Genomic DNA, 12,381 nt, shown 5'->3' with positions numbered 1-12,381 from the left:
ACTAAAGAGAATACAGAAAGCCAGAGGTGAGGAGACCTGTCAATCACAACACAGCAGACACAATTAGTGAAAAGACCACAACAAGGAAAGTGCAGGGAGAACTAGGAAAACATGGACCGGAACACAGAAGACATAAGCAGAGAACATAAGAAAACCAGGCACGGACCTAATGCAAAAAGCGCAGTCTTTGGCGCACAGGTTGGATCTTTTAACAGAGGGTGACATTGATGCCTTTTCAGGTGCGATCATGACAGCCCCAGGTTCCATCCACCATGCCGTATTGTTCAAAAAGTTTAAGCTACAAAACTTCCAGTTACAGCCATGATGTCCTCTATAAGGGCAAAAGTGCAACATTCAGCCATGATACCTCGAGCAAAAGTGAACCCATCATCACCAACAGTGGCCCATACAGTCACAGTGCCCACAGTCAACCCTATTAGTAACCCTATTAGTATTGCTGTGCCCCATTGGTAAGTAGTGTACTACCAACAAGCCAAAGTGCCCCCAGTTGCAATCATAGTTCTCTATTATTAGGTCAGGGTTTTCCTCACAAGCCACACTGCCCCAGCTTCCATCCTCAGTGCCGCATTGTTCACTAAGGTCCTCTGTGGTCCTCACCTGAATTACACCACATTGCCTCTTTTTAATTAAAGTGTTCCCAACAAGCCACCATGCCTTCTGTTCTCATCACAGTGCTTCATTGTTCATTAGCATGTTCTTAACAAGCTACAAAGTCTCTATTTCCAGCTAAGATGCCCTCACTAAGGGCAAAGGTGCAGCAGCCAGCCATGATACCTCGACTAATAGTGAATCCAAGATCTCCCACAGTGGCCCATACCGTCACAGTACCTATAGTTACCCTATTAGTGTTGCTGTGGCCCATTAGTGAGTCTGGTACTACCAACAAGCCAAAGTTCCCTAGTTCCAGACATAGTTCTTCATTTTTCGTCAAGGTGCTCCCAACAAGCCACAGTGCCCCAGGTTTATGCCACAATGCGCTACTGTTAACGCAGGTACACCCAACAAACCACAGTGCCCTTTGGTGATCAGGGTGCTCCCAATAAGCTTCAGTGCCCGTTGGTGATAAGAGGGCTCCTAATAAGCCTCAGTGGCCTTTGGTGATGAAGGTGCTCTAAACAAGCCTCAGTGCCCGTTGCTGATGAGGGTGCTTCCAACAAGCCTCAATGCCCAATGGTGATGAGGGTGCTCTCAACAAGCCTCAGGGCCCATTGGTGATGAGGGTGCTCTCAACAAGCCTCAGTGCCCATTGGTGATGAGGGTGCTCTCAACAAGCCTCAGTGCCCATTGGTGATGAGGGTGCTCTCAACAAGCCTCAGTGCCCATTGGTGATGAGGGTGCTCTCAACAAGCCTCAGTGCCCATTGGTGATGAGAGTGCTCTCAACAAGCCTCAGTGCCCATTGGTGATGAGGGTGCTCTCAACAAGCCTCAGTGCCCATTGGTAATGAGAGTGCTCTCAACAAGCCTCAGTGCGTATTGGTGATGAGGGTGCTCCCAACAATCCTCAGTGCCCATTGGTGATGAGAGTGCTCTCAACAAGCCTCAGTGCCCATTGGTGATGAGAGTGCTCTCAACAAGCCTCAGTGCCCATTGGTGATGAGGGTGCTCTCAACAAGCCTCAGAGGCCGTTGGGGATGAGGGTGCTCCCAACAATCCTCAGTGCCCGTTAGGGATGAGGGTGCTCCCAACAAGCCTCAGTTCCCCCAGTTCCAGATAAAGTTCTTAATTGTTGACTAGGGTGCTACCAATAAGCCACAGAGCCCACTGTTGTCCAGGATGTTCCCAGTAAGCCACAGTGCCTTCAGTTTTAGTCATTGTTCCCCATTGTTGACTGAGGTGCTCCTAACCAGCCACAATGCATCAGTGCATCAGTCAAAGCCATTTTGAACCCAGCATCACCAAGAGTGGCCCCATATAGTCCCAGCACCCATGGCCAGCTAGAGCGCCCCTTGTAAATACCAACACAGCAGACACCGACTTTCCTGGGCATGGCTTATATATGGTTCTGTAATGTCACTAAGGCTACGATTGTGAGTGTCTCGACTTATGAAGGAAAACACAACACTGTGCCAAATCTGAAGTTTGATGAATCCAAATGTTACCCCTAGGACCCCACTGACTAAATGGAACTTGTTGGGTTTTTATGTTAATTGTTTATAGATACTTTTATCGATTGGAGATAGAAAGAAGATAGACATAAGGCTGCTGGGTGCGGGAAGTGCTGACATGAGGAGGACCCTTGTGTTACTCTTGTCAGGAGCCCCTCAGGTCTGTCCATAGCTTTGGGGCTCTTCTCTCTTGTTCGGTTCTTATTTACTTTGAGGATTATACAGTGTAATTTCGATAAGAACAGAAACAGACTGCGCCACAAGGAAACAATGTCCATATTACTTCTGCTACACGAGACAAAGAACTGGGATGAGGCGACACCACATCACCTCGTCCTCAGCTGTACGCCAGCTCTAAAAATATTCAGTACAATGCCGAGCCCTGACCGGGGTGCCCTGAAGGGCATCGTGCCCACGCTGAACTCCGCAGAGTGTTAGTCACCTCAGGTCAGGCATATTGTAGTCAGACAATAACCACAATACAGATGGAGATGAGGAAACTATCCTCCTCATCTGCCAGACACATGATGGCCTAATCTATCGAGTTATTGTTGCACTGGTAATGGATGGATTGGGAATCGATTGTCTGAGATCTGAATCTAAAGGTGGGGTGCAGGGTGTGGGAAAATAGATAGGTGGAGGATCGGCTGAGAGGAAGCAGGTGGTTGCTGAAGGGCAGACAGTAGCTGTAGACTAGCCTGAGGCTATCCTAACCATATGACGTCACTGGATATGGAGTCATTGCATCAGGGAGATCTCACATTATAGTATCAGGACAGTGTCAGCCACTAGGAGGACACAACACACACATTCTCAGGAAGCAGCAAAATGAGTGTGTGGTGTCTCACCACGGGTGTTGCTAGTAGTTACACCCTTTGCAAAAGCCTGTACTTTTTGGATGTAAGTGGTGATGTAGTAGTGTTAAAGATTCACCACAAGATGTCGCTATTGTAAATGTATGTTCAGATGTAGCCAGGCTTAACATGAGTAGTAGCCAGGGTTAACTTGATCCCTGACGCAGCAATTGTGTCAGGAAACTATGTTAAGTCAATTAGAAAGTTGAGTTAAACGCGTTACTGTGATCAAGTTACCCCTGGCTACTACTCATGTTAAGCCTGGCTACATCTGTACTTAGTTATTGCACAGCTGTAATATGGGAAGGGTTATTGTTTATTTGTATGTCACATGGATCTGTAGACCAATGAGTGTACTTCTTCTGTCCTATCATTTCTCTCTTTACTTCTTACATAAGCACTCTTCACCCATTCACAGCACACCTTACAGGGGCTGTAGTTAGGAAATCACATGGGTAGAGGAAGTGTAGAGGTCTTTTGTCACTAGACTCCCTAGAGACAAGACGTAACCTTTTCTTCTCAAGTAACTCCACTCAACACTATGCAGTGTTAGACCCTTTACTAGAGAGGACAAGTCAGAGATCATCTCAACCCACACCGTGGACAAGAAGAGTCACAGTGCAGGACAGTATCCACAAAGCTAGAAACTGATCTGGATAGAGCAAAGTTGCTAGAAGCCTATGAACTCTATCTCGCAGCACGTCTGTAAGCAGGGAACTCTCAGCATTCCACTCATCCCAGGTAACAAGGTCTGGGGCTTGTGTCACCCACTAGGATGGGTCCCCCGACACTGGTAGGGCAATAGGTGGTGCGAAGACCCAAGAGTCAAAACACAGACACAAGTATTCTCTCTCTCTCTCTAAAGTATTCTTCTATTACTACCTCCAACATCCCAGCAGAGCACAGTACTACTTGGGTTGGGACTCTCACGACATCCTCCTCTCTACTATCCTGAACCTCTTCTATAAATCTCCCAACACACAACTCAGTCAGCACGGCTGTACTACTCCCTATTCGCTCACTACAGATCTGGATCCTGTCAGGTGTCTTATCAAGTGTAACGTCTTCTGTCAATGCAAAGCTGTATGACCTGCTGCATACAAGTATTCTCAGAGTAGAACAGATTTTATTTATGATAAAGAGACTCTGTGATTTCTTGTCAGGCACCAACACAGTACATATACATTCGTTGGGTCATCTCCCCTTTCTGTGGGTGGCAGTGCCAATAGTCTGGAAGGGTCACTACTGTACTCTGGACAACAGCCCAAGGGACCCCGCAACAACCCGGCAGGACACTGTTCACAGGAGAACAAGGTAAAACCGGCCCATTAAACTAAAAGCAGGCGTGCCACCATACCTGTGTGCACTAGCGTAACAACATCACTGGGCCTGGCTATATCTCGGCCGACCACCATAAAACTGGCGTCACACTTTACCATCTAGCAAGTGACCGGCTGTACCACCTCCACACTGGGGGTCACCACAAGTGCAGAGGGTAGATGGGAGCAATGCTTGATAACATGGTGGTGCCCAAAATTCCAGAACATGCAAGGTGACTGTCATGAGTTTTAGTTATATGAAAAAAGGAATCTTCTACCTCCAACCCCAAGTGGTCATTGTGCTATGCCACCTCATATAGAGCATCATAAATAATAAAAAAAATCAATAATAATTATAATAATAAACATTATTACTAGTTTATGTTAATACTTGTATGATTTCATTTTATAGTAACTATTCTTTTATTACTATTATTAATAATAATAATAATAATAATAATAATAATAATAATAATAATAATAATGTATTTGCTTTTATTCATAATATTTTATTATTATAATATTTATTCTTAATTTTATTATTTTATTATCCTTATTTTGTATAGTTAATTTTTATACTTATGTTTTCTATATCGTTTACTTATACTATAATTATGTTACTTTTTTATACGTTATTACTTATATTATAATTTTTGTTATTTTTTTTATTTTATATATTTTTATATTTTCCTTTATTTTTATTATTATAATATTCTTAATAAATATATTAATAATTAGTAAGTAATTAGTTAATTATTAATAATTACTGTGATATATTCATATTATTATTTTCTGTTGCTATTTTATCATTTTAATTTATATCAGTTTTTCAATTTTTAATCTTTTTTTTTTATTTTATTTCATTATCTTTATTTTATAACACTTACTATTATTGTCACTATCTTCCTCTCATTCTTTCTCATCCTTTCCATTTCTTAGAGATGACCCCGTGCCTGCTCTTATATAAGTAGATGGGCCGATCACACGGAGCCGCCGTTCCTCATCCACAATCTCAGTTCCATATTTGGTCCTTATCTGCCGTCTGGATTCCACATATAATGGTTTAATGGGTGATGCGTCTCTGGATCCGCGGAGATGAGCCAGTCTCCTATCATCACATAGTCACTTCCTATGAATGTTCACAGCTGGGAAATCTGTTTTGACTATCGCTCTCAGAATTCATTTAGAAGCTGGAATTATCTATTAACCACTTAGTGACCAGGGGGCATTATATCGGTATCTTGTCTTACATCACCCTCAGTTGGCCGCATTACCGGTCTGTGTTGTTCGGAAAAAAAACGAATGTGCTAGATGTTCGCTCATTTTTAGACTTGTGGAAACAGGTTACACTTCTAGGCTATGTTCACACTACGTATATTTCCGCACGCAGTGCGAACCGCGAATATACGCACGTAGTTTTGAGGTTGATGCGTTCACTGGGAAGTATACGATATACGGCCGCACAGTTCACACTACGTATGAACTTACGACCGGATCGTATACGCCACCGTGAAAAATGAACAAGACCATTGTTTGAGGACGGAAATGTTGAAACTCACGGCCGTGGATTTCCATGCGGTCCCGTACGAAGTACTTATTTCAGTCAAATTGAACTTGATTTTTCAATCCAAAAGGTTCTGTGAGTTTTATTGGGCTGGGCGAAGATTTCCAAGTAAATGACCTGCCTCAGATCGCTTCGAAACAAGCTAGGAAAGCATAACTCTACTACGGGCGTATGTTCGCGGTGCGTACGCATCCGACCGCATGTCGATTTTTCCCACGCCCGTAGTTTCAGCCGCACATGTACGGCGGCGTAAGAACTGCGGACGGAATCGTACGCAGTGTGAACATAGCCTTAAGGTGGAGGCTCAGCCCTTTAACATCAGCTCAGGCTGGAGCAGAACTCCTCAGTGTGATATGCTGTCTGGAGATGTATCTCTCTGTTACTTCGACCTCTTCATTTAGGTATCCAACCACGTGGCTCACAAGTCTCGGCTTCTCTCAGTATAACTTACAGCTTTTCTGTAATTCATTCAGTACTGCAGTTCCCAGCTGCGGGGTGCAGGTCTGTAAAATCTATGACTTTATAGCTATGATGCAATAGGACCTGGCCTGATGCCTTCTTAGATCCACGTGTATGTGCTGTGAGGACCTTGCACAACTTCTCACAGGCAAAATTCTTTCTTTGGGTTTTATATACTAGGTTTGTAAGGGGTGGTGGACATTAACGGGGGGATGTACAATGCGTCCACTTCCACTCTGAGTTTGAAAAAACAGTTTACCTTATAATGTAAGGGCCCTATTCCACGGGACGATTATCGTTCGCATAATCGTTAACGACAAACGATCTAAACGACCGCTATTGCGAAAGACCTGAAATTTACATTGAACGATAATCGTTACTTATGATCGTTCTTGCTGTCGTCTTGTCGTCGCTACTGTGTTCGTCACTACTGCGAACAATGCGAACAATTTGCGAACGAGCAACAATAAAAATAGGTCCAGGTCTTATTAAACCATCAACGATTTCTCGTTCGGTCGTTAATTGTTAACTGCAATTCAAACGAACGATTATTGTTTAGTTTTGAACGATTTAACGATAATCTGAACGATAATCGTCCTGTGGAATAGGGCCCTAAGTCTATGGAGCCAAGTCTTTTTTCTTACACAATTCGAGGAGAGGACACACAGCATCTTTGTCCTCTTCCTGTTTGTTCTCCTGATCGGTACAGGTCTGAACACTTAAGCCCCTATTACACGGGACGACTGAGAGGAGCAAATGAGTGCTGTCAGCGCTTGTTTGCTTCTCGTTCCCCACTCGCTGCTCGCTATTACAGGTGGCGGCAGCAAGCGGGTGAGTACGAGGGGGGCCATGGGGGACTGCAGGGGGGCTGCCCAGATGATCGCTAGATTGTCCAGACAGCCCATAGCAGCTATTGTCCAGACAGCCCATAGCAGATAGCAGCGGTCTGCTGCCGCCACTCCTATTCCCCGGAGCGATGACAACAGATCGCTGCTATATTAGTCATTTGTCTATTAACATGTTGAAAGACAAACAACTGCAACGATCAGCCGACATCGTTCATGTTGGCTGATCCTTCCCTTCTGTTACAGGGCCGATAATCGTTTTGTGTAATAGGGCCTTTAGAACTGGACCGATCAAAACTTTTGACATGTGTCTATGACATGTCCAAAGTTTTTTAAAACTTTAAAGTGACACTTTATAGTATGGTGGGATAAAAATCTGGTCCAGATAAGGTGGTGGTCTTCCCAAATGTCCAAAGTTTTTAAAAACTTTAAAGTGACACTTTAAAGTATGGTGGGATAAAAATCTGGTCCAGATAAGGTGTTGGTCTTCCCAAATAGGGGGTCTTTTTGAGATGTTTTCGACATTTATAATGGTGTAATCCCCTTGATAAATCCTTCAGCCTCTGTACACAACTGGAGAATATGTTGTCGCTGGAAAAAAAAATTATGAGATAAAAAAAAAAAAATCTAAAGGCAACATTTTATATTCTAACCTCTCAATCAAAGGGTTAAAAAGTCTAACGGCATTATCCATAAATAGAAAGTTTAATCCGATACCATAGAGCAGACCATGGGAGATTGTCGTCAACCCCCCACCCCCTAACTTGCACATTTGTAACTCACTTAAAAAAATTCCTAAATTAAACAAATTAGATTGTGGGAAAGTGGAATCTGTTACATCGTGTTTGTTTATCAAAAAGTCTTAGAAAATTTGGAAAGGGTCGGGTTGTATATTTAATAAGTTGTAATAAGCTAACAAATACTGTGTAATGCTAACAAAGCTCCATCCACCGTGGAAGGCTCATCCGGCCCGCTATGGTCTGAATTAATGAGGGTTGGAGAAGGGAGGCCATGGAGTACAGACGGGACGTCTCAAGTGGCGTGTTGTTCAAGGGCAAACAAAGAAAAAACATTTTAATAGCCCATTCACCGTGTAGAGGCTTTTTGAAGTTCTGAAATGAAGAACAAAGAAACAACTTAACCAAGGTTGACCTCACCTGCTGCAGCTCCGACATTGCTATTCTGGTAGTCAACAAAGTCTCGGACTCTTCATTTATGAAAAACATTCTGGGAATTTTCAATATGGAGGAAGAGGCCATAAGTCTGGTGCGTGGGCTCCCGGATAGCTCAATCATCTGGAATGGGAGGGGGAAAAAGTCCAAAGGTTGGAATAGCCGATAGTCTGGTGGTAAACACTGGTTTTATTTGTTACCAACAACTTTTTCCTTACGCTCCTGGCATAACTTGTTCCTTTGAGACAAAGTTAAGACCCTCTGGACAACAATCAAGGCAGAAAGTTGAAGTGCAGTGTCCTAATACCCATATCCCAGCTACTGTAAGGGCACTATTACTATGAAGAACAAGAGGGGGCATTATTATTTTGAGTTTTCGATCAGGACCCATGAGTCTTTAGTTACACCCGTAGTAGGCCGCTCTAGTCCCTGGGTCCCATAGTAGCTGCTACAGTTGCATATTTCACTCAGGTTAAGTTCTCATAGTGTATATACTGCATGCGGCCCAGCATCTTTGCCAGTGTGCCCGTGTTGATGCCCGGCCTTACGTGAGCTAGGCTGACCAATGATCCATCCTCCCCTGTCTACCAGCCTTGGCCCTTATCTCATATGTCTATCCTTTGGTTTCTCTGTGAAACTTTTTTGCGTGATAATCATCCTGATAAGATCACATAAAAAGACTGGCATCAAAAATGTCTCCTGACCAGACTTATTTGGAAGTCAGATGAAATGCGCTTCCAGCAAATTGGCAATTAATGTCTCTGAATAAAACATAAGAACACGTCGTCTGGCCGAGCGTCTTTTACAGCTGCTGATCATTGATGGTGAGTGCCACTAACATTTATACATCACGGCGGGGCCGGTGTCACAACGTATCAGGAGGAGCTCATCAGCCTCATAGACAGCGTCACTCTGCAGTTATAAACTAGGGGGGAGATTTATCAAACTGGTGTAAAGTAGAATTGTCTTAGTTGCCCCTGGCAACCAATCAGATTCCACCTTTCATTTTTCAAAAACATCTGTGAGGAATGAAAGGTGGAATCTGATTGGTTGCTAGGGGCAATTAAGACAATTCTACTTTACACCAGTTTGATAAATCTCCCCCTATGTCTCATCCTTGCTTGAGTCTTTTGTAAATAAAATATTCAGGATCTCTATCTTTAGGCCGGATTGGAGAGGATGATGGCAGGGGGACACTGAGGGACATAGGGCAGTGGAGGGACACCGAGCATCCCCCTGCCATCATCCTCTCTAGCAGCCACAGCCCGCACAGCTCTGAGAGGTGGGTCGTGACATCGTCATGTTATCCAGGAAGTGACATCACCATGTTATCCAGAAAGTGACATCACCATTTTATCCAGGAAGTTACATCAACATTTTATCCAGGAAGTGACATCACCATGTTATCCAGGAAGTGACATCACCATGTTATCCAGGAAGTGACATAACCATGTTATCAAGGAAGTGACATCACCATGATATTCAGGAAGTGACATCACCATTTTATCCAGGAAGTGACATCACCATGTTATCCAGGAAGTAACATCACCATGTTATCCAGGAAGTGACATAACCATGTTATCAAGGAAGTGACATCACCGTTATATTCAGGAAGTGACATCACCATGTTATCCAGGAAGTGAAGCCTTGATGCAGTAGTAAGTGCAGGTATTCATGATTTGTATAACTTTTGGGGGGGTAATACAATACTTTAATTAAAAAAAAATTCACTGGACTTCTCCTTTAATGTCTATAATCCAATCACCTACTGTCTTTTATAAGAAAGTGTTGTGGGCATGCTCTGTGACCTGTACAGGGAGGAGGATAAGATGAGAAGTTCTAATTGCCTATTTATTTCTTTGGGAAAGTGTTGGGGGCATGCTCAGTGACCAATACAGATGTTATTATGCAGGAAGAGAGAGAAGGAGAGCTGTGATCATCACCTTTTCTAGGGGGCATCCTGCATCATCTGCCTCTAGCTTTATAATAGATGAGTTACCTGATATTGTAATTCTTATGTTAATGAGATGCCAATTGGCTCCACCCCTTATAATAATTACATGTCTGTTGACCCCACCCTCTTATGATAATGAGATGACTGCTGAGGTCTCTACAGAACAGGAAGTATCAGCTTATTATGAGGCTCAATGGGCACAGCTAAAATGTAAAATTCAAGGATTACTTGAACACAGATTTTATATATACAGTGGTACCTTGGTTTAAGAGTAACTTGGTGTAAGAGCATTGCTTTGGTTTAAGAGCTCCCTGTACTGGGTGGGAGGGGGAGTGGAGGAGGGACATGGTCTGCATAGCGGGGTCTACAGCACTGTACTCTGACCCAGAAAGTCTCCCTCACCTTCCTAATCATAGCAGATCCACTTCAGGCTGGGGCTTACATCAGAGGACAGGACTGTGGTGGTAATCTCTCCATAGCTGTAATCCTTCTCTCCCCGGACAGAGAGTGCTGCTATACTGTGCTCACATCTGTCCTGCTCATTCCTACATGCTCTCTGCAGTCTCTGTCAGCCCTTGCGTTTCCCATCCTCTCCATTACTTTACAGAAACTTAAAATATCACATATTCTGCTGTTTTTGAATGTTTCATCTGTTTTACATGTTATACAGAATAATAAATCATTATTTTGGGGTGTGGAACCAATTGTCTGCATTTCTATGATTTTTTATGGGAAAATTTGCTCCCGGAACGGATTATGCTCGTAATCCAAGGCACCACTGTGTATATATATATATATGTATATATATATATATATATATATATATATATATATATATACATATATATATATATATATATATATATATATAAAATTTATTTTATTTTATTTTTTTACATAAAAAAAGTAATTTTGGGTCCGGATTTAAACAATTTAAACTCTTTACCAATATTTTCCCTATTAGGCTCATTGGTTTTTCATGGGAGGGAATCACTGTATGGTCTCCTAAAGGAACAGATGATGGGGGAGGGGCAGAATTCTGATCGGGCAATAGGCCAAGATGGGAAGCATTTGCTCACAGGCAGAGTAAGATGCCAGGGGTGATTGGTCTCAAGAAGTAAAATTCCAACAGATGAAAAAAAAATTTAATGTACTTGCCCTTTAGGACTGAAAATTGGGCACAATATCAAAAACTGGAGGCTTGGCAGTAATAAGGGAAGGTAGTGTCTGTGCCCGCCTGGATCCATCTACACGGGATGAATCAGTCATCCTCTATGATTGTTTTGGTTTTTTTGCACCATTTCTTCTTCTTCATAGTTTCCAGGTGTTTCCCGCCATCCCGCTCCCGGCGGGTTTTTTCTTTCATCAGATCTGTGACGGATTATTTCATGTTGATGTGAGTGATTGCCTCAGTCGCTGTTCTGGACGCGGCTCCGCCATCCTTCATCCTGCCTTTCCGTATACACTTGAATTTCAATAGAATTTTTTGATTTCTGTCGCGGTGACATTTGCCACATTCATAATTGATTCATTCAGCTACAGCAGAATGTTTCAGATCCCGACGACTTACAAGGACAAAACCGATATGAGAGGACACAATAATCCGTCACTTCAATGCTATGGTAATTCACTGTGTATCGTACGCGGTGGCGGCCATATTGGAGACTAGGCAGCTAGTGCAATAACCCTTTATTTCAGGGGGCTCCTACAGCTTCATAGAACCGAGCTGGAGTTCTTTTAGTAGTGCAGACCTGTAAGCCAGGCAGCTTGGAATGTACCATTGTGGCTGGAGGTCTGGGCTAGTCATTATGATCATGCAATAATAACCACTGACGCAGTGTCCCGGTACCTGTTGTCCACCCTACAGTTGTTGAGTGCCTGAGGAATTTCAGACTGCTAAACACTGTCAAACCAGAATACACTGAGGTCTTTTGACATTGAAATGGTTAACATTAATGCTGTGTATTTGTCACATGTAAGAAAGTAAAGATTCTGGTCACATGACACTTCTTTAGACAGTTTCAATGTTAAGTGAACTTAAGTTGCTACTTTAAACACCCCTCACAAAAAGCCTGTATCTCAAAAGT

Source organism: Dendropsophus ebraccatus, chromosome 2 (assembly GCF_027789765.1).
Source record: "Dendropsophus ebraccatus isolate aDenEbr1 chromosome 2, aDenEbr1.pat, whole genome shotgun sequence".
NCBI lineage: Eukaryota > Metazoa > Chordata > Amphibia > Anura > Hylidae > Dendropsophus > Dendropsophus ebraccatus.
The sequence above is the reverse complement of the archived record's forward strand: the minus strand, read 5'-3'. Positions refer to the sequence as shown.